This window comes from Lichenostomus cassidix, chromosome 5 (assembly GCF_008360975.1).
Source record: "Lichenostomus cassidix isolate B80296 chromosome 5, HeHo_3.0, whole genome shotgun sequence".
Classification (NCBI taxonomy): Eukaryota; Metazoa; Chordata; class Aves; order Passeriformes; family Meliphagidae; genus Lichenostomus; species Lichenostomus cassidix.
The window spans coordinates 51,582,956-51,609,386 of NC_139486.1; the positions used below are offsets into that span (position 1 = coordinate 51,582,956).

The 26,431-nt window shown below is 37.9% G+C and overlaps 1 protein-coding gene across 2 annotated transcripts in view; it reads left to right on the forward strand.

Annotated features, from left to right (window-relative positions):
- The window catches only part of SPON1 (spondin 1), a 288,707-nt gene that overhangs the window by 193,643 nt on the left and 68,633 nt on the right, over positions 1-26,431 (forward strand). The gene's annotated exons all lie outside the window — the stretch shown is intronic.

A 26,431-nucleotide genomic window follows, 5' to 3' on the forward strand; every position in this document is an offset into this window, starting at 1 on the left:
GGGCAGAAAAGGGTTTTACTTTCCCATGGAATAATTAGTGCACATATGCCTCCCCACCAGCACTGATTCTGACCCTCAGAACCTTTGGGTTCCTGTGAAATTAGACTTTTGTTTAAATGTTAATGACTTCTGAGAGGCTTAATGCCATTGGTACCCGCTTTCAAATGCAAAATTGTGTCAAAAAGGTGGAAATAAATTTAATAGGCTTAATGGCGCCTGTAGAATAAAGCAGCTTGTCTGTGACCTCCTCATTAAGGTGTTTGCTGACAACGCAGACTAACAGCAGTAGGACTTTAATACTACTGTGTGAGGAATTACTTTATTTTAAAAGACTTCAGCAAATTTTCATGCCTTTTCCCGTCCCCATTCTGTCTGGCTGCTAGGACCTGTCAGTACTTCAAATACCTTATCTTCCTTCTTGACAGGGAATTTCTAAACACACATAAATCTGTGGACCTAATTGCTGTTGAATATTTTTTCAAACATGTTTCCCAGGAAACAGTCTGAACCATAAAAATTCTGAACCATAAAAGTGCCATGACTGTGAAGTTAAGGTATTTATGCTGTCTATACCTTTACTCTTTCCTTTGGATTTTGTTATACCCGCCTTCTTTTTGAAACAATTAGTGTTTTGCATGTAAAAACAGTGAGCAGTTAGACTGAAGTTCAATCACGTGTTTCTTTGGAGTCAGATCTGGCTTTATCTCAAAACTGAACCATGCCTTGATGCAGCAATGGAAACTCATTGTTTGTGCTGAAATTCTGTGTTTTGCATTATTCATGTGCAGCACAGTTTTTCTTCCACCCCTAAAATAGTTAAATAAAGGTAATTGGGAGGTCCTGTCGTGCTTTGGGAATATCAGGGTTGTGTGTGGATGAATCTGAAAGCTGCAAACCTGGTTTAAAGCACTCGGACACAAAGGGGTCACAGTGGTTTTCCAAGAGGGACCTGTGGCTGTATTTCAGTTTTTGCACTGGTTTTGTGTTGGAAAGGTGGGAAATGCACTTAATGCAATAATTTGCCAGAGACAATTGCAAAATTGACTGAGAGTGAACAACTTTCAGTGAGTGATATTCTTGCCATGTCACACGTTCTGTATTAACAGATGATGGTAATTGAAACAAGATTGAAATAGTCTAAGGTGAACCTTAATATTTATGAATTTTGTCAAAAAGTGAAGAAAGCGTCAATTACGAGAAAAGTCTAGAGTAGTATAATAAACCTTTGAGTTATACATAATTCTTCCTGATTTAACAAAACCCATTAAGAGAGTTAAAAAACAAAAAAAAGCAGCTATAAGAATGTGCTACTTGATAGTATTTGAAATTCCTATATTATAGACTGAGCAGGAGTATGATCAGTGTTATTCAAGGAAATGCCTGTTGCCCTTATTTTCCTCAAGAGCTGCATCTTTTATTTCAAAAAGAGTTCTCAGGTGCTTTAGAAAATCTTTTCTTTCTGCTATTACAGCTAGAATTAGTGTTATTATCTGTTTTTTGATCACTGATTGTACATTTCAGGAAATCACAACACGGCTATTAACATTGACTGTAAGGTGAAACATGAGGTCTCAACATTGGACTATGTCTCATTTTGAAAAATCACTTCTATTTCACAGGTGTTTTGTACAGGCAAGTGTGAAATGCTTCCTTACAAAAAGTAAATGTAAAAAAAAATATATTTCAATCAAATACTTTATAATCGGGTGTTTCTTATATCTAACTTGATTTTCTAATGGGAGTGTGAAGCTCATGACTAGATAATTTAAAAACAGGATTCCAAGGAAAACTTAGGATTCCAAATAAAACAAAAATGTTTCGACTAGAGGTGAGACAGCATTTTATATGTGGAAATAGTTGGCCACCTAATGTACTTATATAAATAGAGTGCAGTTCCCACATAAAAAAAATATATATACATAAAAAGTTAAAAATAAAAAAAATAGAAATATATTTTTATGTACAAGGAAGTTGCTATTTCTTCAGAAATCTTTACAATTTTCACATTTTTAACTTAAAACATTTCTTCAATTAGTCACAGTGAAACAATGAAAAGTCATGGGTCATGGAACTTTCATGAACCATGCAATTTAGGTATATAACACCTCTATTGTAATTTCTTTATCTTCAATAATTTTAGGTTTTTCTGTCTGTTTTATCTGATCATACATAATAGAAAAAAATGCTAATGGTTTGGAATATAACTGCTTGGAATAAATAGAATTTTCTTTATGGTTATTTAACACCTTACCGCTATTTTCACAATTTAACTATCTTCCAAACTTATTTATTGCTTTGTATATTCCACAACAAATTAGTGTTGTCCCTTAATCGTACAGTTTTAATATATTTTTAAACCAGAAAAAAGGGGGGAAAAATCAAACCCAATGAGATTTGCAACTTAAAAAACTTTTAGAGTAATATTTCTGTGATGATTACTAAATATATTTCCCTGGCCAGGTGCTGTGTTAGAGCAACTGCTGAGCATGAGTGTGTTTCTGTGAGGAAAATGCTATTTATTGTCGCTGTCACACAGTATTTGCAGAGCTTTGCTGTGCTTTGAGCACAGTGAAAGGCTTCAGCCAGCACTGGCTGTTGGTTCTGCAAGATACAGTCTCTGGGTGCAGAATTAGCACCTGACACTGGGGCTTCCAGCAGCCCCTGGTGGGTTAAACCCTCCTTGATGTGTGATCAGATACGACGCTGGCTAGGTCACCTTTCCTCCCGCTGCAGGTCAGGCTGGCAGCTCCCCAGTGCAGATTGCCTGGGCACTGAAGCAGGATTTGGGCTGAGCCTGGCCTCTGGAGAGCTGGGAGAGTCAGCAGCAAGTTTCTGCTGCCTTTTTGATGGCTTTCCCTCTAAGACAGCCCATGTGTATCATCATGAAGCAGAGCAGAAAGGCAGATTAGACACAGTGCCAGGCACTGGGAACCTAGCTCCTGTTCTACTGGAATGCTACTTCCCTATGAGATTTTCCTCTAGACTGCCCTGCTCACATCCTCCGTTATCCTTCCAATTTTAGGAATGTAGGATGGGATTACAAGATCATTTTGAATACCATTTTACTTCTCTGTACTGCCAGGCTAAGGTGTGCCAATACCATGATGAAAACACTCAGTGTCATGAAAATCTTTTTAAAATCAATAGGTAAGAACAGGGAAAATTGAAGTTTAGAAGAATTGGAATCTTCCTCTTTCTATAAGTGCTCATTTTTTTTAAATATATATTTATATTTCCAGCTATTGGGTTACAAATTAAATACGTGGATCTTTTTTTTTAAAAAAAGAAAATTTTAAAAGTCACCAGATTCCTTGAGGTTTTGAGTAAGACCTTGAATGCTGTAATTGTTTTTGTAAAACAGCAAGATTTTCAACTGCATATAACCTCCCATCTGTCCATACTTTACACCCTTTATGCTTTAAACAAGTCTCTAAACCCAAGACTAATCCCTGTGTTCTTCACAAAGTATTTTAGGGTAAAATATGACTAGGAAGCAGCTTGCCTCCTGCTGGCTCCAATATTATATATATATCTTCAGTGCACTGTGGCCCCTTCCTCAAGCTGTTGGATTTTATATTCCCCACAGCATGCACTGTGTTCTGCATCTATCAATTACAGAGGCCAGGCCATGTGAACATAAATGAGACCCCAGCTTCTCAAAGGACTTGAATGCTTGCTTTTCTCTGTCACATGTACTCATTCTCTTTTAGCATGGATCTTGAACTGTAACACTGTGGTGAAAAATATCTGAAAAGCCTGGATGTTCATTTTTAGATTGGTTTCCTAAGAAACTGCAGTTTACGTGATTGTGCTGTTCATCTGTCAGCTGTAAATCTGAAAACTACTGAGCAAACCTCAACAGAGGGTAGAAAGTGAAAATGAATTTTCGTTAGATGAGGATAATTAGGGAAAGTTGTCAGGAGGTTAGAGGGGAAAGATGCAGCTGAATTATCTTCCTCTGAGGGAAGGGCAGAGAGGCACGACACAGAGAGATGCTCCCTTTCAGGCTCTCTGCTTCATGAAGCAAACTTCATGCTTGTATTCTTGCTGTAGTCACGTTTAGCCACTTATTATGTTAATATTTCCTATCAGAACAATATAAAACACTTTCCTGAAGTGCCAGTGAAGGATTTCTGCTTTTTCACCTCATATTTCTAAGTGGAGCTTGAGCCATTAGGGCATCTTCCACTGCTCTCACTTTTCTGTACAAATGAAGGCAAAATCTCATTTTGAACTTTGGTGAATGCAGAAACACCACTACCCCTGTCCCTGCTGGGCAGCACCCTTTGCCCTGAGCTGGGAAACTTGTGAGAATGAAACAGTTTAGGAGGACTTTATGGTGAGAAAATGCCTCAACTTTTGTTGGTTTCTGTCCTTTTGTTGAGGACAGACCTGCTTCAGATGATGACCATCTCAATAATAGGTATTACCAGGTTGATGTCAGAAAGCTTGTTAGGTTGACATATGAATTCCTCAACTGCCTCAGAACCAATAAAGCAGATTAGTGACTATCTGATTTCATTAATTCTCCATGCATCACCAACAAAAGTTTTCCCATTTTCCTTGCATATTCTGAAGAATTATGGAACATTGCTTTTTATCTCCAAAAATGCAGAATGGCAAAATTATGGACACCAAATGTTAATGTGGTAGCTCAGCCTTTTATTATGCTTCTGGTGCTTCAGGTAGCAGCTTTCAATTTCTTTAGTCAGCATGTTCAGGTCGTCTTATAATTCACAGATATATCAGTAATATTTCTCAAGATTTAAGTCTCCCCAGTGACTGGATTGTGGATGTCCTCTAGTTGGCTGAGTTTAGGGATCAAGTTTTCAGTGAGTGCAAAAACATAACTATAGCGAGCTACTGAAGTAATGCTGATTTAAACCAGTCCACGATTTGCTTCAGTGGTTAAATTTAAATTGTTGCTGGTCATTAGAATAAGCCTGTTAATTTCTTTATGTATTACAGTCTCATTTACTCAGATTTTTTAGTTTTCCTTTTTTGGTCATTAAAGTTAATGTAGAACCTTGGGCTTGCTGCTGTTTTCTATTCTTTATGCTGAGTATGCCTAAAATTATGTCACTCCTGGTGTTGGGTTTTTTCCTTTTCATTTGTGATCAAATATACAAATGAATATCTTGTTCTGCTATCTTTATTGCCAACATTCATGGAGAATGTATGTGAAATATTTTATTTTCCTAATATCATCACCGTGTACAAGCTTTAATTTTGTTTCTAAATGGTCATTTTGTAACCTGATTATGGTATAGAGAGCCCATGACATTCAAACACCATGGTTTTTCCAGTGCAGCATTTAATACCCATAAGGCCTCTATCAATCCTATTTATTTTCACATTTTGTCCTTCAACAAACATTATGTTATTCTTCATTTTCTTTTACCTCCTCCAATATTGATAGGAATATTAATTATCTTGTTCCTGGTTTTATCTGTTGTATTTGATATTAATTGCCCCATTTTGTTCTGCATCACACTGAAATTTAATTCCTTATGAAATATTTGACAAAAGCTCTATTGTTATCTTCATAATGCTTTTTTTTGGAGTACATTCCATTATATCTATCTATATATATATAGATATATATACACACACATATATATACACATGACATTAATATGATGCTTAATTTTAACTTAGTCTATAAATACGGGCTGTCTTATCTACCAGAATAAAGGTGTTTTTTCCCTGAGCACTTTACTGAAGATGGGAGTCATCACGTTTCTCTAGAAGAGACAGCAGAGTCTTTCTTTAATAAGATTATTGCCTATCTGTAAATGCTGCTTTGCCTTGCAGCTTTTATGCACATTTATGCCTTTCCAAACACTTATTTAGCATTGGCACGTTTATATTCTAGTATAACATTTTTTTGCTATTTGAATGACTGATAGAATTAACCCAAGTGCCAAAAATTGCTTGTCTTTCTGTTAGGGAGGACTGCAAGACTGATGTTCAGTGCACTGAGCACTCTACACAGTTTGGCTCAGGGGTCCTGCAAAATCACTTATGGAAATAAATATTCATCACACACCTTTCTTTCTCAGTTTATTCCAAACAGGTCTGGGCAGGAAATCTAAAAGGAAAAGGATAATCTGGCAACCTGAAGGTGGGAAAGAGAACATGGCTGAGCAGTACTAAGAACCCCAGGTTTTCTTTCTCTACTTTATGTTGTGGCCAAATAATTTAGTTGCTTGGTTTTGTTTCCCTTCTGTAAGGTGTTGGCTGTAGAAATCATGCTGATTAATCAACTGAAGATCTCAGTGCAGTCATAAATGATATTATTGCAGCCATATGAGTTCTTACTTTCATGGCAAGAAATAATCAATCCAGTGTAGATGTTGCAATGTCATAAATTTGGCAGAGTAGGAATCCTTGTAGCATTTCTTTTTTGTTTTGCTTTTTTTTAATGTAACATGAAAACTTGTCGTATCTGTCCTGTTTTCTTACTTCATGTAGGATCATAGAATCATTTAGGTTGGAAAAGAACATTAAGGTTGACTCAAAATGTGTAGTCCTTTCTTCTTTTGTCATTAATCAAGCTGGTCAATTATATAATTGTGCAAAAAATAACCAAAACTCTGTTAAGGTTTAACAAAATTATGTTTCTAAGAGTATCAGTCTGTAGAAATCACCAAATGAGCAAAATGTAAACATTTAATTGCAATAACCTGGGAGGAAATTACTGTGATTTTGGGATGTTTGTTACATGCTGAGGAAGCCACTGTTCAGAAAAAAACTGTGTAAAATATCCTTAATCAAATATTAGGAAAACAGTACAGTTGGATGCCACTGGTAGAGGAGGTTCTCTGATAAAATAATTAACATATTAAGATACATATTTAGGAAAAACTTGAAGATGTCAAATATTTGGTGTGGAAATTCATAATAATCTAAACCTATTGGATTAATTAGTATTAATTACAGTTTTACGATGCAAGGACTTAAATGTGCTTTTATTACCAAATAATAAACACAGAATCCATAACATTTTGTAATATCTGTCAGGGGATGCTCCAGGAAACTAAGCAACTATTTTCATTTTGAATTAAAAGGCAGGAAATTCTGATCAAATTTTACAAGCATAAGACAAACCCTGTATCTAATATAATGAACAAATGAATTTCAAATAGCAAAGCTGCTTAGTTCTGTTGGCTAAATATGCTGTAATGCTGGTGGTTTATTATTTTAGTCTTAGTGATGCTTTATTTTAGGGCTGCAGCAAAAGTAACAGGAACACATTTTCATGATTTTTCAAATTGTATGTAATATTTTTAAACATTGTGAGGAAAAGGGAAAATGAAAATCTGTTGAAAATGACAGAGGAAAATCTTGCAGGAGTAGATCTGACAGTTTAGACCATTTCATCTTGTCATGCAATTACAGTTTCTAAATTATTAACTGTGTATCAAAGCAAATTTATACGTTTACTATAATGTAGCAGAGATATGCTCATAAGGACAAAAAAATTTATAATTATGGTTTTATTCAGAGAATTGCTAGTCTTAGTTTTAATAATGGCACACTTTCCTGTTCTTAAAAATAAAAACTAGTCCAGTGACCAATGGGTCTGCTCATAACTAGGTGAAAAGCACATTTTCAGATCATAGCAAGGAGGGTTTTATGTATTGTCAACAGCTTCCTTTCAGTGAATGATAGTTCTAATCCTTGAGGTAAAGAAGATTTCCCTGTAGCCTGAGTGCAGGAAGCTTAGCTGGAGAGCTTTATCCCATCAGAGGTATCTTAACTGAGCAGTTATTTTTCTCCTGGATCCTGTTGTTGTGTATTAGCACCAAGGAAGCTTCTCTGAATTTCTTGGAAAAAAAATGGCAGCAGTGGCATAAAGCAGCTCAAAAGCACCTAACACATTTTTGCAGAACAAAGAAATGTTAAACCCTGGTGATATTGAATATATGGTGTCTCTATATGGCATTTTGGGGGTCCTTGCAATGCCTGGAGCCTGATGGCAATTCAGGAAGATTCTCATACCTCTTCTCTAGCTGATTCTCATCTCAGTCAGTTCTGCCTCCTGAAACTTAGCAATTAATTTTCATTCTCATTCATTTAATCCTCCTATCTGCTCCTGAGCACACCACCTGTCTTCCTACAGCAGCTCAGCCAGGATATTTAGCTAATGCTCACTCGGGGAGGCAGATCCAGCATGACCATCCCAACAAGAATTAGTTCAGAAGGAACACAAGGAAAGAGGACAAATGGGCCCACAATGGCACAAAATAGCAATTTCTTGGGTATGAATAACACCCTGGTCCTCACTGTGCACCTACCAGTGTGGGGGGAAATCAGTGGAGTTGAACAGAAAAGCTAATTCAGCATTTTCAAATGGAGAAGGCTGATTCACAAGGATTCTGAGCAGAGGTGAAACTGCTGGGTTATCCTGCCCTGCTGCATCACAAAATCTACAGGTGCAGTCCCCTCTCTGCCATTTCCTCAACAAGGAGTTTTTCCTGGTGGTTGCTTTCTAAAACCAGCTCTGATACGGAGTATCCAAATTTCCTGTTCCTGCTCAACATAAAAAAAAGTTACTTGTGACTTTTACTTTTTTTTTTTTTAAAGGATATTTTAGGAGAACTCTGCATGTGGCATGCAGCAGCTCTCACCAAGAATGGAGGGGTACAAGGATGATTGAGTAGGTGGGGTTTTATCTGTACCTGGAGGAGTTAAAACCCAGATACAGTAAAACATGCCACCTTGACATCCTGTGTGGTGTGGCTATAGGGAACATTGCCTGCTGCTGCTGGTGCTTCTCTGTTCCTCTTGCATCAAAAAAATAGACATGTAAAACAAAGCCTTATGTTTCATCCTTGTGGGAGGAAAAAATCCTGTGGTTTTATTCCATCATGATGAATTTCTGCTGGAGCCTAAATCTTGAGGTTTCACAGGCAACACAACAAAGTAGGAAAACCTGTGTGGGAGGTTCTTTGAGGTCTCCTCAGAAGACAGGCTGATTTGAGGTACCCTGTGCCAGGTTGTAGAGAGACGATAAATAAAGTCTCATTAAGAGACTGCAAAGCTCTCTCAGGGACCCACTGGGCTTTTCTCTGAGTGTGGTCTCTGCATGGATCTGCCCACCTGAGACTCTTCCTCAGTAGCTGCAGTGGGGGATAACCAAATAATGCGTCCACCTTCGCCTGAGCTTTGAAAATACCTTTTTGGTTTTTAAATTCTTTTTAAACAGGGCAACCTACACAGATCAGCCCTGCCCTGCTGTACGTGAACAAACCATGCAAAACATTAAAATCAAGCAGCTCAGCTTCACAAGAAAACAAAGTTTCCTGATGACATCTAGTGCACTAGGCGTAATTACTGAGCACAAACACCCAGATCTGAAACCCTTCAAAAGTGCTGCATGCTGCTAGAGTTCTGTCCAAATCCATCTGTTTGCACTGCCTTGTGGGTTTTAGCTCAAGCTGCAGAAGCAGAGTGTTTTACAGTCACAGAGGTTAATGCAGATTTTCTTGATGACTCTTCATGTTTTGTCACATTTTCTCGTGCTGCTCCCAAGAAGACAATGCATCTTCATTCCTGTGACAGGGCAGGTGCCAGCTGAATGGGAATAGAGCTTGTGCTTATCTGTTGATACCTCGGTGGGAATAGAGCATTTGTGAAATTCTTCTTGGCTGTCAGAGGAGTGGAGGCATTTTCCTTCTCTCCTCTCAATTCACTTTTCAATCTCAATAGCTTATTGGAATTACAGGGTATCAAAACGTCTGGAAAGCTAAAACCATACATCAAGCACCTGTGTATTGCAGAGGTCTGACAGTGCCAACAGAATAGATGGATTTTATATAATCTCTGTCTCCTGAAAAGAATAAAAGGAAAATTTTATAGGCTTGACCTGTGATCTCAGAGAAATAGTCTGAGTTTTTTCTGGGTGGCTTGGCAGAATTGGGTGCACTGAATATTGTACCACTTGGTATTTAATAAGCTGAAATGCACCATGTAGAAGAGTAGTTGTGAACATTCAGTTAAACGTGAAGGAAATCTTCAGAGCAGTGGTCCCATTTCTTAGAGCAGGATTTCATTCCAGTTGCTGATCTTGTTTCAGGAATTTGTTTCATTACCACACTGCCTCTGACATGTTGATAAGCTGGGCATCTGAAAGAATCAAGATAACTTCCCTCACCTCTTTGTTTTCACTGAGACTCAGGAGAGCTTCCCTTGTTTCCTATTTTCTCTTTTCAACTGAAGTGAATTATCTCCTGCTTCTTTAACTCCATCCACCAGCTCAAAACCTCCAGTCAACATGACAAAGTGTAATATATGTGCAGCCCAAATTCCTGGGAAGCTGCCCAGAAGTCCTTCAGAGAAGGAACATGGGTGGAAAAATGGATCCCAGCAGCCATGGACTTGAAGGGGTTGGTCTCTGCTGCCCGCCTCTTTTCTAGCATTTTCTCCCAGTGAATACAATGGCAGATGGAATTCTGAGCTTGCACTCCAGAGATAGAGATGAGGGTGTGTTTTTAGGAGGACTAAGTTGTTAAAGCAAATCTTTATCTCACATAGCACAGCTTCTCCTACTGGGGAACGACCAGCTTGGTGTGAAAATCATTTCAATATTGATTCAGTGTAAGGGTAGCTGGGAATTCAGAACTGCAAGTGGTAAGAACAGATCACCCAAATAAAAACATCCCGGGAAAAATGAGTGCTGAAAATGTGTAAAAGATCTGTATGTATGTGTAAGTTTGCAGGAGTAACACGCTTGTCTATCAAAGATCCTCGTGGTGTTGAATTGAAACAGAAACATATGTAATGTGGCTGTGAACAAGGAAGTTTGGGGAGCTGCTGAATTATGCATTCTCTGGTTAAATTGCTGCTTACTGCTAGAGCTTGGCTTATGGAAGATGAAAATATGCAGCATCTATGTACACTTTACCATGAAGGAAGAATGATGTAATGTGCAGGATGTGTTGGAAATCAATATTTCCTATTGCAGTGTAAAAATTAAACTGACTCTGTTTATCAACATAGATTTTTCTACTTACTGCTAAGAGTGCTTGTTGCTAAGTTTGTTGTAGAGCCGTATTTAGGAAATAAGATCATGAGTGATTTGAGAGAAATTATGCCATTAAGGAGTTGGCTGTGCAAGAGTACCAGTCTCAAATAGATGGAAAAAATGATTAGTAAAAAATGTTTCTTAATTACTTCACCACAGAGCATAAAAGCATTATTTTTGAAAGAAGAAGCCTGGGAGAATTTGTCTGTCTGATCTTTTGCCCTGGGGAAGTTTTGTGCAACTTGGCTCTGTTTCTTATCTGACTGCTGTTCACCACCTACTCTGAGGGTACAGCACCACTTCTGCTGAGCTGCCCTTTGTAGTTACATTTTTCTCAAGTTACTTTTTCTCTACCAGCATTGCTGTTGAAATAATATTTGGAAAGGCAGGAACAAATTAAGGGCATGTAGTAAAATCAAAAGTAACAATTTCTCATCACAGTCAATTAAAACATTGTAAATAATCATGTGAGGATTTACTTAGGCTGGAAAATGCTGGCACCTCATAATCTGTTTGTTTGTTCCAGTTGCCACAAGCATTCAAGGACTGGTATTAATTAAAGTACTTCGAAATGAGATATTACTACTGAGTTCAATACTAATAGGCTTATTTTTCTGCATTGCTGTTCCATTCATTTTATATTTGCTCTGCCTTTTACAAGCTGATTTGATGTATATTACTCCTTTAGTATATATAATTCCTTCAATGATTTGCAGAGCATTATAAACAATTTATGCACTTTGTGTGCGTGTTGCCTTAAAGTATGGTACATAAACCCATTAGGAAGATGGAAATAATGTATCTTTCATAGGAATATATCAAGCCAAAATGGGATTCTTTGAGATCTCAGAACTCACTTTGCAATGTTGTTTATATCTGTTGTTTAAAAGAAAAAAAAGAAAGAATTTTTTCCAGAAGGTGCCATACTGATGAATACAGGCTTTTCTTTTGTCCCACCAAATTCCTAAATGATCTGTCCTGGGCTTGAGGCTTCCCCAAACACTAACTTAATCTGAGGTCTTTCCTAGTGCTAAACAAATGCTGTTCTTAACTGCTTCATTCCTCTAAAAGAACAATGAGAAATGAGGAAGGGAATGGGAGAGACTTTAAATGTCTTCTTCTGCAGAGCCACATGCTGATTAACTAATATTTTAAAGAGCTGCTCTCCTAACTAGCTATTGTTTTCAAGTGCTTCTCATTCTTGTTGTGCACTCACAGTTATTTAGTCCTTGTGTTCACTTTGCAGAGGGGAGGTCGGGGGGAGGTTCTGCTTGTGGAGCCTGGAGCTATTTCAATAAATGAATTTAACAATGCCAATATAGAATGAGCTTGCTGTAAGCAGACAGTACTGTCAGAGCCAGAGCTGAATTTCTGTGGTTTCTAAATAAGCAAAGTCTGTTCCAACAAACAGACCATCTAGCTCCCCCATGGAAGGAGATTGCAGTTGCTGCAGGATTTTCTTACAGCACAGGAGAAACTTCTCCATATGAACACACACATGCATATAGGAGAAGGAAAAAGCCTCTCTCTCTTTGCTTGGAATTTATGGCTTCCTAATTACAGATGAGGAGACATGGTGATTTACTATTTTCTTACTTCATAGCACACCAACTTGTGTTTATATAATATTTGGATGGAGAACTCTGAGCTCTTAGCAACAATTGTGGTGAAACATCTGAACTAACCTATACTGTGAAGAATTAAAACCATAGTGCTTTACTAAATCATCTTTTCTCTATATTGTAATGCTTTAAAGAAGCAGGAGAACTTTTGTAATACTATTTAATATCTTTTTAATTCAAAAGTATCCTCCTTTATAACAAGTATTCCCTACATCTATATTTTTAAGGTTAGAGAAAAAAGGTTTTGATCTTATGAAACAAAGCGTTTTTTAAACTTAGTTAATGTTATTCAGGCATGGGTTTCTATCCCTATCATTTTTAAGGAAATAATACATAATTTCCTAGGAAATTATGTTCATTATTTTAAAAAGAAATCTACTTGTGTATCACTTTTACTGATGTAAGGATCAGTATCTTATGTCTGAGCAGCATCTCATGTGTCTGGCAGACTTTCTTTTTCACCTCTTCAGTGCAACACATTGCAGTTAAAGGAGGAAACATCCATCTCTAATTAGCAAACTAATGGTGATTTAGGAAGGTTTTGAAAGGGTTTTGAAATTAAACAAGAACCTGTGGTAGACAAGAGATTGAGTAAGAGGGGTATTAAATCTTTAAGACCTTCACAACAAGATTTAAAGAGAAAATATATGTGGGGTTTTTTCCCAAATGGTTTATTACTATGACTGTCATTGTAGAGGCAAAATTATTTTTCAGGGATTTATGGAATGCAATCTATAGAGACACTATGAAAAAATATTGTCAAATTAGGATTTTGTAATTTTGTCTTTGCCTTTGAAAAATTAAATATTTGGTAACAAAACTGGATGAAAAACTGAGTAGGTTATATAGAAAGCACATTCCTTTTATTAGCAGATAAATGTAGATCTATCTAGAAACATGTGCTGCCATGGTTTTCTAAACTTCTAATTTTGAAAAATGGTACCAAGACCAAAATATCACTTGAGGTTTATTCAGACTGTTGGTTTTCATGTCATCATGTGCAAAACAGCAGCAATAGTAGACTTCAGTAAGAATTGTGTTAATATTTGAGATAAAGTAAAATATTTCTCATTTTCTGAAGTAGCATTGCAGTGTTAACAGCAAGGAGAAGTAATAAAAAGTAATTTATTGCACAAATGCCACTCCTAACACACCCACTAGAACTTCAGATGAAAAATGGACCTTGTTTCTATAGATATAAAAAAATTCTCATCATAGCTACACATAAAAAAGTTATTTTGGCTCATGGGGCTCTTACTGTTTTCTAGTAAAACCCTAACTTTCTGGTCATTCTAGACTCAATAGGTGCTCTCTCAACAACTGTTTTGTTTCTTGACATGAAATCTTCAGAAGAGAAAAATCAACTGAGCCAATACCCTTTCCCTTCTTGTTTAAGTTTTTTTCAGTATTCTTTGAGCCCCACCTTATTGATTCACTGTTAGTGACAAAGATTCAAATTAAGGAATGAAAAAAAGAACTATTGAAATAGCCAATGTCTTCACAGAGTTAGGGATGTTTTCTTTGATGTTTTCTTTAATGTTTATTAAGATTTGCATAATCTTGCATTATTTTGAATTTCTGTTACATATAATTTTCTTAAAACAAGCAAGGAGATGATTGCTTTCTAAACAGAGAGACCTAAACAAAATGCTTGCATTTATTTTGATTCCCAAACCCGAGAATACACTTGTGTTGTTTAGTTACAAATTCTGGTTTTAGCTTTCAATTTGCATAGAAGTGTTTTCAGAGTTGGCAGAGCCTGCCTCTGCTATATATCTTTCTTGTACTCTCTGTTTTATACGCCTACTGAGATCCTGTACTGCAATTATTGCCATATGGGAAAGAAAGTTTAATTTTACAGTGGAAATCCAGCATTGGGTAATCACATTGCCTGTCTAGGAGCAGATAGGTACTAAGAGTAAAATCATCCTATTAGATCTATCAAGCAAATCTCACCTAAGTAGCAGAGGCTGTGATTCTTCTGAGATTATCTAGAGAAACTCCAGTGTTATCCCTGAGATTCTTTCGTGTGCATGTGTCATTTGGAATTCGAAATCTTTTTTTGGCTTGCAACCAAGGAATTGAGAGAAAAACAGGAAGGGGAGTCTGGTGGGCATTTTAGACCTTCTTGCCCATGCAATCTGTTAAGTTTCAACTTTCCCATTCTGAAACTGGGTGAAAGAGGGGTCAGGTCTGGTGCAAATGGGAGGTGGCCAGTTTTAAGCTCGGCTCTTGGTTTGGATAAGGAATAACCCTGCCCTGGCTGCCAGGGCCTGGGAGAGCACAAGCTGCCATGTCTCCTAGTCCTGCTGGCTCTCAGCAGATGGAGCAGGGCTTGGGTCTGCTGGGAGCTGGGTGGACAGCGCTCAGCTAATGGGATCTGACATGTTGTAAACCTGTCCTTGGCGCCGTGGCAATGGCACAATGGGAGATGCAGGGAATGCTCCCTGCAGGATTCAGCTGATAGCTCCTCAAACTCAACGTGGCAACTTGTGACAGGTACAGTGCAGCAGCCATATGTTTCTTGCCTAATTACAGGAAAAGTTGCCCGCATGGCTAAAATTAGTCAGGGGAATCAGCTCCTAGCACGGGGATGCTGAACAGCACAGGAGGGAAACACTGGTGGAGCAGGGAAAGCAGTGCTTTAATTAGTGCTGCATGGATTGCAGGAGCACCAGCAGTACCTACCAGCAAGGAGGGCTGCAAACCCTCTCTTTTGTCCACAGCAGTGAGTGTCCAACAGCTCTGCTTGGCTGGAGGTTTCCTCTCTGACGAGCTTTCACCATCACTGTGTCTGCTCTTTCCCACGTACCTTGAGAGGAAGTCAGTTTGCAGAGCTGAAAGCAGAGGGAGCCTCCCCAGCAACGCCCCAGCCCTTGATGCTCACCCAAAAATGTGTGCCACCCACCGAAGGAGATCAGCTATTATGCACCAACAGCTCAAAACAATTCCTCACAGCCAATCTCCTACCCAGTGGAGGCAGTCATTCAGAGAGTCTTTAAAACGGTATTTTTTCATATATAATTATAAATCTAATGGTAAACTTTCTTATATAATTGAAAGAAGCATTGTGCATCTTTCCTTTTGCTGACATTGTATACATGCAGGCAAGCAGCCCATGTGGGAGTAATTTAAAATTATTTCTTTTTCTTTTTAAAGCGTTTTAAGTATTCAACTTACGCTATGACTTTTTACAGCAACTTATGTGGCCAACATACAGGATTTCAAAAGAGGCCTGAGGTCCTCTGCAGACATATGCTTTACTTTACCACAGGCAAAACTGGAGAGCAAATATCTGTAACTGAGAAAAGCTCCAAGTGGTAGCTGTTTGTGCAGTGAAGTCTTTCATTGAACTTTTCACTCCGAAGCCACAAGCCCCAAATCTCCATCGAACCAGGAGTGATCTTATCCTTGAGGAGTTTTCAAAACTGCTGCCTTTTGGCCAAATTGTCAGCCTCTCTGCAGGGCTGATGCTGCAGACAGCTACAGCAGTGGTGTGAGGGTGTCTTGCAGGGCAGCTCACCATGTTATGCTGCCTTAGCTTCAGCCTTTGGTTTTAAGGACATTCATGGCGGTTTGAAAAATCAAAATATATTGTAGGCTGTGATAAGGAAGACATTTCGTGTAACTTGAGATATCATCTTTAAATGCTCTTCATGCAACTCAGAAAAGTGGCTTTCTGTCTGTTTAATGTATCTATTCAAACCTACACAGAGGAAAAGTTAAAGATGAAGGAAGTCTTTTAATGCTCTCAGACATCTGAAGGACATAATCAACCTTGGATAAAGATTTTTTTGCATTACTGAAGAAAACAAATATTTTTTTCCTAATTTTGGAGAGATGTGTCTGATGCCACTACATTAACAGGCAGCTCCACAGGATTAATTTATATTTTAAAAGGGAAAGGAAAAAATGAGGAAATATACAGTTAGAATGTTTTCCTTTCTTTATAGGAAAGTACAAGACAGATTATGAAAAATGGAGGGCAATGGCTTTTCTGTGAGGAAAGCTCTTAAGGTATTAAATTATCTCATGTCATATGAGAGGAAAAAAACATAGTAACTTGGTTTTTAGAGCTTTTAATGGTCCTTTACTTTTCTTTAATTCTCTGCCTCGTGTAGGTATATAGCCACTCAACACATACACAAGACAGCTATATAAACATTTAATACTGCAATTTGAATTAATTTTATTACTTAGCAGGACAGATGCCAAAAAAGCTCACCAAGTTTCCTAAGTTAAAGTTGTGCAATTTCCAAAAGACAAATATGGCACAGAAAAGTGGTTTTATTGCCCAAAAATAATGGAGAAATCTAGAATCTTATACTATTGTGCAAACATTTTGTTTTAAAGACATTATGTAACCAGCCAGCTCCAAGTTACCTACCAGCAGTTAATTTTCACACAGAATAAAATCAGTTCTCTTCATTTCTTTCCTCAGTTTGTGTTTTACCTGCTAATAATTTAAACCTCTGGATCAATGTTTACCTATACCAGAGCAGTTCTTTTGGAAATCATGAAAAACTGTTAAAACTTGTAAATATGTTGCATCGCAGACACAGGAAATTGAGTGGGAGAGCTGCAAAGTAATTGCCGAATATAGACAGTATTTCAGTAATATTTTCACTGAAAATCAGACAGTTTTATGCCATTTCTGATTGTGATACCTCCTGTTTCTAAAATATTTTTAGGTTAGTTTTTTCCAGTTTAAAAATTGATTTTGTGAATTGCACAGAGGCTACTAGGATCTCGGATTTGGAGCATAGTGCTGCAGGTGGGAGCTGCCAATGCATTGAGATGAAGTGGTTGTTCCTGGCCTTTTGTGGAGGAGGATTCTGTGATCCAGTGCAGAATTGCTCAGATTTATTCTGCTGGATGCATGGGCTGGGCTGGGAGGGAGCACTGCAGTCAAAATTGTGAGCTTGAGAGTCAAGCTGGGTGACACCTGCTAGGTTGAAGAGCAGTTCTTCTACAAACCCTAGTATATTCAAGTCTCCTGCCTTTAGAATGGTAACATACAGGAAATTAAAAACTTTGGTGCCAAAGTTACAACGTTGCCAGGGATCATATATTTTAAAAATACTTGTGTTCGTGCTATACTCACGATTTCCCTACTGCTTGTTTTGAAAGTAGCTGAGTATTTTTTTTTTCCATACTGGATTAGGTAATGCTCTGTGTGAATAACAAGGGTAAAATTTGGTCTTTAAAGTTTTAGGACTCATTTGCCTGCACTATTTTCCCTCTTTATTACATTTTAGCTCTAGAGATTTATGCTATCAACTAAAAAGCCCTACAGGAGACTGAATCATGCATGAACTTTATACAACTTTCCGTTTGAACCCAATGGTTTTTTTCACCTTTCTCATCAAAATGATCAGTGTTTTACCGAAATGTTGGCAGGCAGGGAGCAGAAAGTGCGCCAACTGATGCTAACATTTCAACACAGCAGGATTTAAGAATAAAAAAGACAATAAAAGAATAGCTGGAGAGTACACTGTTTTTCTGAAATTATGTCTTTTCTCAGAGCACTCAGTTCTCCTTGAGCTGAGGCTGCTTCCAGTCATTTCTAAATGTGAGAGCACAGCCAGGCTTGAAACCGTTTTAGGCTTCAGCTTCCAACTGTTCCATTTATCTCCAGCTTGACAAGGTAGCGTGGTAACCATTGTAATAAGCTACAAGAGGAAAAGTCATGAGATAAATTGTGGCTTTTCCCTCTGTTCTTCAGTCTTGTTTTTCTGTAACCATGTAGAGCAGGCACTGTAACAAGTTTGATGGGGTTAGTAATTCCCAGCAGGTGAGGATGATGAAGTGGTGTGAGTTACAGTTTGTTGTGATGAATATTTGTATCAGTGCGGTTTTATCATTTGTCCTTGCAGCTCATAAAAAGAAATAGTACAAATATTAATATAATGTTCAGGACTTGCAAGAAGTAGACTAATGGTTCAGCCTATGGAGGGCTATGCAGAGAGTGAGAATTTTACTAGTAATGCTGATTCCCTTACCAAACTAATTTCAGATTATACTCCTTCTATCCCTTCCCCCTTCATAAAACCTCACTGCATTTGTTTCCTTTACTTGTCATGAAGTCTGTTACTTCCTGAGCATGTTCAGAGTTACAGATTTTGAAATAAGAACTCTCCAAAAAAGCCCAACCTGCTTAAAAGGAGAAAGCGTAAGCTGGTAGTATTTGACAAACATAATTCTTGCCTTCTTTATTACAACAATATATCTTTATAAATGGTCCTGAGTCAAATTGCAGCATTTCTCAGTCATTGAATTTCTGGTCTCCAGATAGATGAAGTTATTATTTTTGGTTTGGTCTTGCCCTGATGTGCATTTCTGTGCTATTCCAAATAAATCTGACGCATTCGTATTTAAGTGGTGCAGACTAAAGCCTGAATTAGTTATGGATATTGGACTGAGTTTTATAATGATCTTGTTTTTATACACTGAATGGTGTGTAATCATATGTAGATGTGTGCATAAACCTTACAGTTAGGAAACCAGGATGTAAACGATGCTTGCTTTATTGGTCTGATCCCAATTTCACAAAGTTTTATTTCTGCTATGTGTAAATTTGTTCGAATGTCCTGCTCTCTGTTCCTCCATGGGGATATTTTTATTTGTTCTTGCTTTTAGTTGCTCCATTCAAAATTTCACATAGTAAAGGCCATCAGTCAAAATTTTGCAATCTAAATCTAGGATATTTCCATCAACATTGTAATTAGAAACTAACCATTTTCTTATGTAGTAAGAAAATAGCGCCTGTTAAACAAGGATGTATTAAAAAAAAAAATAGAGGGTATTCTTTTTTCTTCATTCAGTTACTCCAAGGGGGGTATCTCTAAAAATTTGATCTTCTATAGGAAGATTCAGGAAATTGGTGTCTTCTGAAGCAGCTCCTTGATAACAAGGACAAGGACAATGCCAGATTTAGAGTGTCAGATTTTATTTAAAACTATTTAGGATTCACCACTTATTCCCACAAATGTTCCACAAGATTTAGTTTTAAAAAATTGGATTGTAACCTCTAATTGTTTTCATGCTCTATCTGAAAATTTTCTTACAAAACACATTTTGAAAACACAGGTTTGAACTCCAATATCTTTCCACAAGAAGTAAGTTACCCACTGGCAGGATGCAGGTGAAAAGCCAGGAAGACATATTTGAATAAATAATGAAATGCAGTTCTCAGAGAGTTTAGGTGAACAAAAATGAAATCTGAATGAAATAAAAAGAATGCCTGTCCATGGAAACATTAACTGAGGTAAATGAAATGTACAACAAACTAAGGGGACTTGTAAGGAGTTTTACAAACAAGTAAAGCACACAGGGAAAAAAGGTAAATAATGTTTCTGTGAGAGAAACCTCTGAATATTACTAGACAGCTAAGGTGTAATGGATCCAAGTTTCTTCACTGGTTTTCACTGCAAGATAAAGAAAATATATTCTTGGCAAGCATTTTATGTGATACTTTAATATATTAAGGATTATGTCCTGGAGTTTAGAATGGTTGATATGTCCAAATTACAATTAGTCGTTGAACCTGAATACAGTAATTTATAACTGAAAAAGGTTACGAATGGAGTCAAAAGGATGCTCACAAAGGGGGGATGAGCTGTCATTATTAGTCATCTTTCTAGGAAATAAACACTGAAAGAGTCTGATCTATATATAATGTAAGACTTTTTGTTTGTTTGGTTGGTTTTTTTGTTAAGAAATTAATCAGTAGCCCACAAATAGTGTTAAAAATAAGTCATGGGGTTTGGCAAACACTGCATTCTTGTGCTGGTAATGTGAAATTCATTGCTGTGGTCATTTCTAAGTCCTGTTTTAAAAAATTATTTCAAGAACTGTGATTAATATTGCTTTTTCTGTACACATTTGGCCCAAGTAAGCAGTATAGAACAAAAGCATACTGAGATTTGAACCCTAATTGCCTGGCCTTAGGAAGAAAAATTGTCTCATCGAGACAGCATGATTATCCTCCCTGGGTTCGTTATATGTTTTTGTGAAGGATCAGGCTCTTATCACACAGGTCTGGATTTATTAGAATGTCTATTTCAGTGATCTTGGCAGTAATTACTTAGAGACACTGCAAGACCTCCTTGGCATTAGCCCTGGTGGTAATTGGTGACAAGTCAAATGACTGAATTTTCCCTGCTTTTTTGGGATCAGCATGAAGCTGCTGGAACGTAGGCAGTCTCTCCTTTTTTTCTGATGCCATATCCAACACACAAGAGCTGCTTATCTGTGCACACTTAGTGTCTTTCTTCTTTTGCTACATTTTAGCTTTGTGGCTTATGTCCATCTTTTTCATAAGACTCCAATAATTTTCAACTTCATTTTGAATATCTTTATTCAAATGCAGATTTTGTCTTTGTAGCTGGGACCAAGTTGAAGGCATCTTTGAAGAAATGCTAATAAGAGTGCTGTGGCTAGGCACTGCTTCTTAGACATACCTTCCTTCTTAAGAACATTTCTTTGAAATCTAAACTCAAAAAATTTAAACCATTTTGCTCTTATCAACATAGCTTTAATGTGCTCAGCATAAGATGCCTGCATAAACTAGAAAACTGCGAGGTGATAGTGAGCTACTCCTTTACTGTGCTGAATGTGGGAGGGTCTGCTTTTGTGCCGCCCATAAGGGGATTTTGAAAGAAACAGGGTTTGTGCTCCTTTTCTTCTTTATAATTTAGCTGATTAGCATCCTGCATTTACTGAAATGGCACACCAGCCCTGAGCACATGATAAACAATGTTAAAACCTGGTTTATCATCTGCAAGGTAGAGGTGCAGGATACTGCATCAAAAGAATTACTTGGCTGGGAAATGCTATCAGGGTGGCTTGAAATCTAATACATAGAAATTTCTTTTTTCAAAAGAGGAAAAGAGAACGCAAAAGCTGTAAATGACACTCTTGGGTGAAATTAGAGAGAACCTAAAAAATTGCAGATCCTGAAAGATTCTGTCTCTTACAAGACAGAGAGGAAACTTTTCTCAGTGAAAAATGACCAGCTGAAGAGAAAAATGTCATGTGCAAGTCTGCTCACAAGTTACTGATATTTGCTGCATTTGTCAAGTTACTCGAGTGTACTCAACAATTGCAAGACAGCTTTAAGGTTAAAGAAAATTCCTAATAACTTTATTATTCTCTACTAAAAGCAGGTAAAGTCCTCTTAACTGCATTTAGTATCATTTATCATAAGGACCCATTAGAGTTAAATGAATGTATTTCTAGAGATAGCTCAGTCATCCTAAATCATTTTCTGTCTGATGTTCAAGCCTTTGATAGCACACTTTGAGTTTGAATTGAATTCTGGAGAGACACTGAGCATGTTAATTAGATTCTCTTTGTGCTCTAAGAGGGAGGAAAAGCAGAAGGGATAATTTTTAACATTTCAGTTGAGCACTGTTTGCAGTGCATGTACCTCTTTCCTACAATATTCCATGCAATTAGAAGTAAAAATTTCTAGCATTGACATGTTCACTATGTTATCTAAATTTGCTAAAGGTGTACGTGGCCTTTGGATAATAAGTATTGAGTACAGATTTATCTTTTTAAACTGAATTTTTAAAAAATATTAGCCTGAGCGCCTTATTTAAAGGTTAATGTATCTGGGTGCTACACCACTGTTTTAAAGCACTGAAACTGCATGGAAACTTGGCTGAGACAAAAGTACTGGATACATCAGCTAAACAGGGAAAAATATTTGTGTTAGCTGATCCTTGTTTGCACAACCATGCCACTCTTTTTTTCCAAATCAGTTTTTACAAATGGGGCAACAGCAGCATTAGTGGTCTCAGGAATGACAAGGAGGGAGGCAAAGGGCTTTGTGTGCTCTTCTCACAGCCACTGGAGCGTGAGGGTAGGGCCAAGTGCCAGCAGGCATCAGTGTTGTCAGCATCCCCCAGAGTGCACGCTGGCACTGCTGGGGTTTGTAGCAGCACTAGGTGCATTAGCAGATGCACTTGAGGAGACGAGGACAAGCGCTTCCTTCTGCAAACATGTTTCTTTTCTCTGGCTGAGAGTAAAGCCAGAAAGACCTTCCTGCATCTTCCTGCTCATGCTCCTAATTCTGCTGCCAAGGGAAGAAATGAGGTAGAACAAAACAAATTTCCTCATTACTGATCCAAAGAAAAATGAAATACAGCCTATGAAAGGAACAAAAGTGGCATTTATTGTCTCGCTGGTAACGCATGCCAACAAGCGCAACTCGCAGTGGTTGGGAACATATTGAGGTATCAGAAAAGCACAAAAGAAGTGCAGGGAGAAAATAGAGAGCAAGTTGCAACCTCTGGAAGCTGCCCACACTGGCAGTGTTTGGGAGCAAGGAGCTGGGGGAAGGAGAGCTGCCTTCTTCTTCCTGCAGAGCTGCCTTCTCCTACCACAGCAAGACAGGGAGTCCAGGCATTTACCACCAACAGAAACATTATGGATTTGCAAAAAAAAAGGATCTGACAGCTGTGAGAAGAACTAGCAGTAGGAAAACTTGGAAAAATTAAGCCCCAGATGAGAGAGAATTGAGGTCAAAACAGGAACAGATGTGCACTAAAAATAGAAGGACAAGAAAAAGATAGATGCAAAGGTCCTTACAAGTAGACAGATATTTACCAGGAGGGAGAGACATCTTATTAAAGGAGAGATGGAAAAGCAGTGATAATACAAAAGGAAAAAATCAGAGCACAAATTAAGAAGCCTCTTTTTTAATTCAAGTTGTTCTTATTTAGCTCTGACTAAATCACCCCTTGAATCCTCAACCTGCATTATTACTTGAAAAAGCAATGAACCCTCTGTAAAGGGCACCAGTGTAGATGGTACTGAGCACCTCTGCAAACTTGAGATAATGACATTAAGGGAGTTAATAGAGTTAAAGTACAGCCTACATTTAGTTCTAATTAGACAAAAGATAGCAGCCAAATTGCCACATAAAATTTAGACAGAGAATTCAAACGAGTCATGCAAACTGTGGAAATACATAAGTTCTGTGTTTAGCACAGTTCCCTGAAATCTCCCTAATTCTCCATTTTGCTGTTGGTCCCCAATAATTTCATATGGTTTGGGGAAGCAGACCCATTACTGGTGGCAGGCCAGAGCCTCACTTCTGTCATACCTGCATCTGAGCCCCCAGCAAGTACCTGGCTGTCAGTTTTCATCTGGCACTCCTGGGAGTAGGAAGCTGTTTCTGGAAAAGGGACAGGGAAGGGAAGTGAAGCTTCCTTCCAAGAGCAGCAGAAAGAAAGAACTGTAACCAACCCTGTCAAACTTCTTTAGCCTTTCCCTTCCGCAAACACAAAAGCTTGTAGGAGGAAAAGCATCAGTTCTGGACATTTCCCTTTGGGTTACCAAGTGGAGCAGCTGCACTCGCCAGGCTGGTTGTGTAACTTCCAAGTACACAAACTGGTTACTGGTACAGTAACCAGTGAGAATCACACAATATTTATCTTGGCATTTTCAATGAATTCCTCAAAAATTGTCCTGTGATCCCCAAATATCTAATTTGCTTATTTCACTCAAGTTGTTTATTAAAACAGACCAGCTCATCTCTGAGTTACAGCCCCAAGAGTGTTCCTACAGATGGACATGAGGGCAACAAACTGACCCTGGCAATAGATTGTGGTTGATTGCTAAAGAACAGCAGTTTGTAATGATGCTTTGCTTATATGCTTTGCATAGATAAATATTCTGTAATAGCAGGAAGAATAAATCTTTATTCTTCTGTCTTAATGAACATTAATGAACAAAGAACTCATTTTATTGTTCCTGTCACTATCATTACTGTTTTTATGCCATGCTTGATTTTCTAAGAGCCAAGTGACAGTAGTCTTATATGATTTTTTTTATACTCTCTTTCTATTATATTCTCATGTTTACAGCAGACTCTCTCCTGTTCTTCCCCCTAGCAGTTTTGTTATTATTCTGCTTTTACCTTCAAGTGATTTTCAGTAAGCTGGTTGTATGGTCTTTCATCAGGTACAAAGAGAACACTTGGCAGATTCTCTGCATGTAAAAATAGCATTTTGTTTTTTATGGCAGTGCTCTAAAAAAAAAAAAGTCTATTTGTCCCAATTAACAAAATTACATTGGTAATTATCAGACTCAAATTGTTGGTCTACATATATATTCTTCATTTTACACGGGGAGCTTTTCCTTATTAATTTCTCTAGATTTGTGGCAATCCATTAGCAGCCAATCCATAAACAGTCTTATCTATTTCATGGGCCTCATTTTAAGGGGAGGCATGGACCACAAAAAAGGGCTATTTCGTGACTCATCTCTGTCCTCCTGCCTGGATTTTTAACCCCCTTTTTTCTTGTCTCTGAGTCCACATCATTTCCCCTATATTTATGATTCCACAGTTTCTTTTAGCTGCTATTGTGTTGTTTATATGGAAAAATATGTGTGGGTGTAAGTACAGGCAAAGTTCTCAAAAGTAGTTAGTGTAAAAATTTGGGTTAGTCAGGGTTTTTCCAGCTTTTTTACTTCCTATAAGAGACCACACCTGTCCATGAACAATGCACTGATTTCAGAGAGGGAAGGCAGGAGATAAAACATAAATTTGAGACTGTGATAGAGGGTGAAGACTATTAACTTCCAGAAAAGTACATGATGTGTGAGGTACAGCCTTGGTGCTTCTCACTTCTGCTTTGCAAAGCAATGTGATAGATGACAAACAAATTTAGGGTGTCTTTTTGGGCAGAGAAGAATGTAATGAAGCTGGTAATGAGAGTCAGAGTGCAGAGCCCAGCTTCTCTCCAGCAGGCTGACATAGAGAAAAGGTAAAAAATAGTGCCAAGGAGGACAAATGAAACTTTGACAAGTTTTTAGTAGCAGCAGAACAAATACCTTTTTTAATGGAGTTGTCCAAAAGGAAGTTAAACAGGAGTGAGGAAACCTCAAAAACAAATAACCCTGGTAGAGCACTTATGTTCAGGGAAGGGAGAGGACTAAGAGATGATTGCTAGGTGTCAGAAGGATGCTGAGGCCATTACAGAGCATGGAAATATGTGTGTATTTGTACGTACACCAATATTGCTGTATTTGCTCCTTGCTCAAATATGCAAGGGTAGCGAGAGAAAGCACACACCAACATAATATCCCTGAGTTGAAGGCTGCATTATGGTCCCATTACTAATTCACAAAATTGACTGCTTGCAAATATTTCACTGGGGCCTCCTGACAAAACTTTCCTTAACCATATCTGTGGCTTATTAGTCTGGGACCTTTTATTTAGTTTGGGTGGAGGTCATTGACTTAGGACTCTTTCTGCCTCTGTTCCCTCGCCAATTCTAATTGAACAAACTTCTGCAATATCTGGTGGAAGAACTAATCATTTTAAAATGGAGTAAAGATGTCAAAAGTTGCTTTCTAAGCTTCTTATTTCACAGTTAGGTATGTTTAGGTGATGTATAAAGCCTGTGATGAAGTCTAGTTTTGATCTTTAATTTGCCAGCAGTGCAAAGGAACCTTTCAGGACTCATCCAGTCCTGTTTGGGCCACCAAGCTGGGATAGCTTTCTCTCTGGTGCCTATGCCCAGCTGCAGCAACAACAGCAATCTTTTATTTTATTACACATTTTTGATGTAGCTCAGGGTGGACTGAAGAGGAAGTGTGGTCCCAATTCCAGAAATGTAGAGCATTGAATGACATTTTGTAGCAAGCAACACTAAGCCAGCTGCCTCAGGGCTGGGTAAACAGCCAGGGACTCAGGTGACCTCTTCTTCAAGACAGGGACAAAACATATTGATTGGGAAGAATCATCTGCTGAGTTGGCTTAACT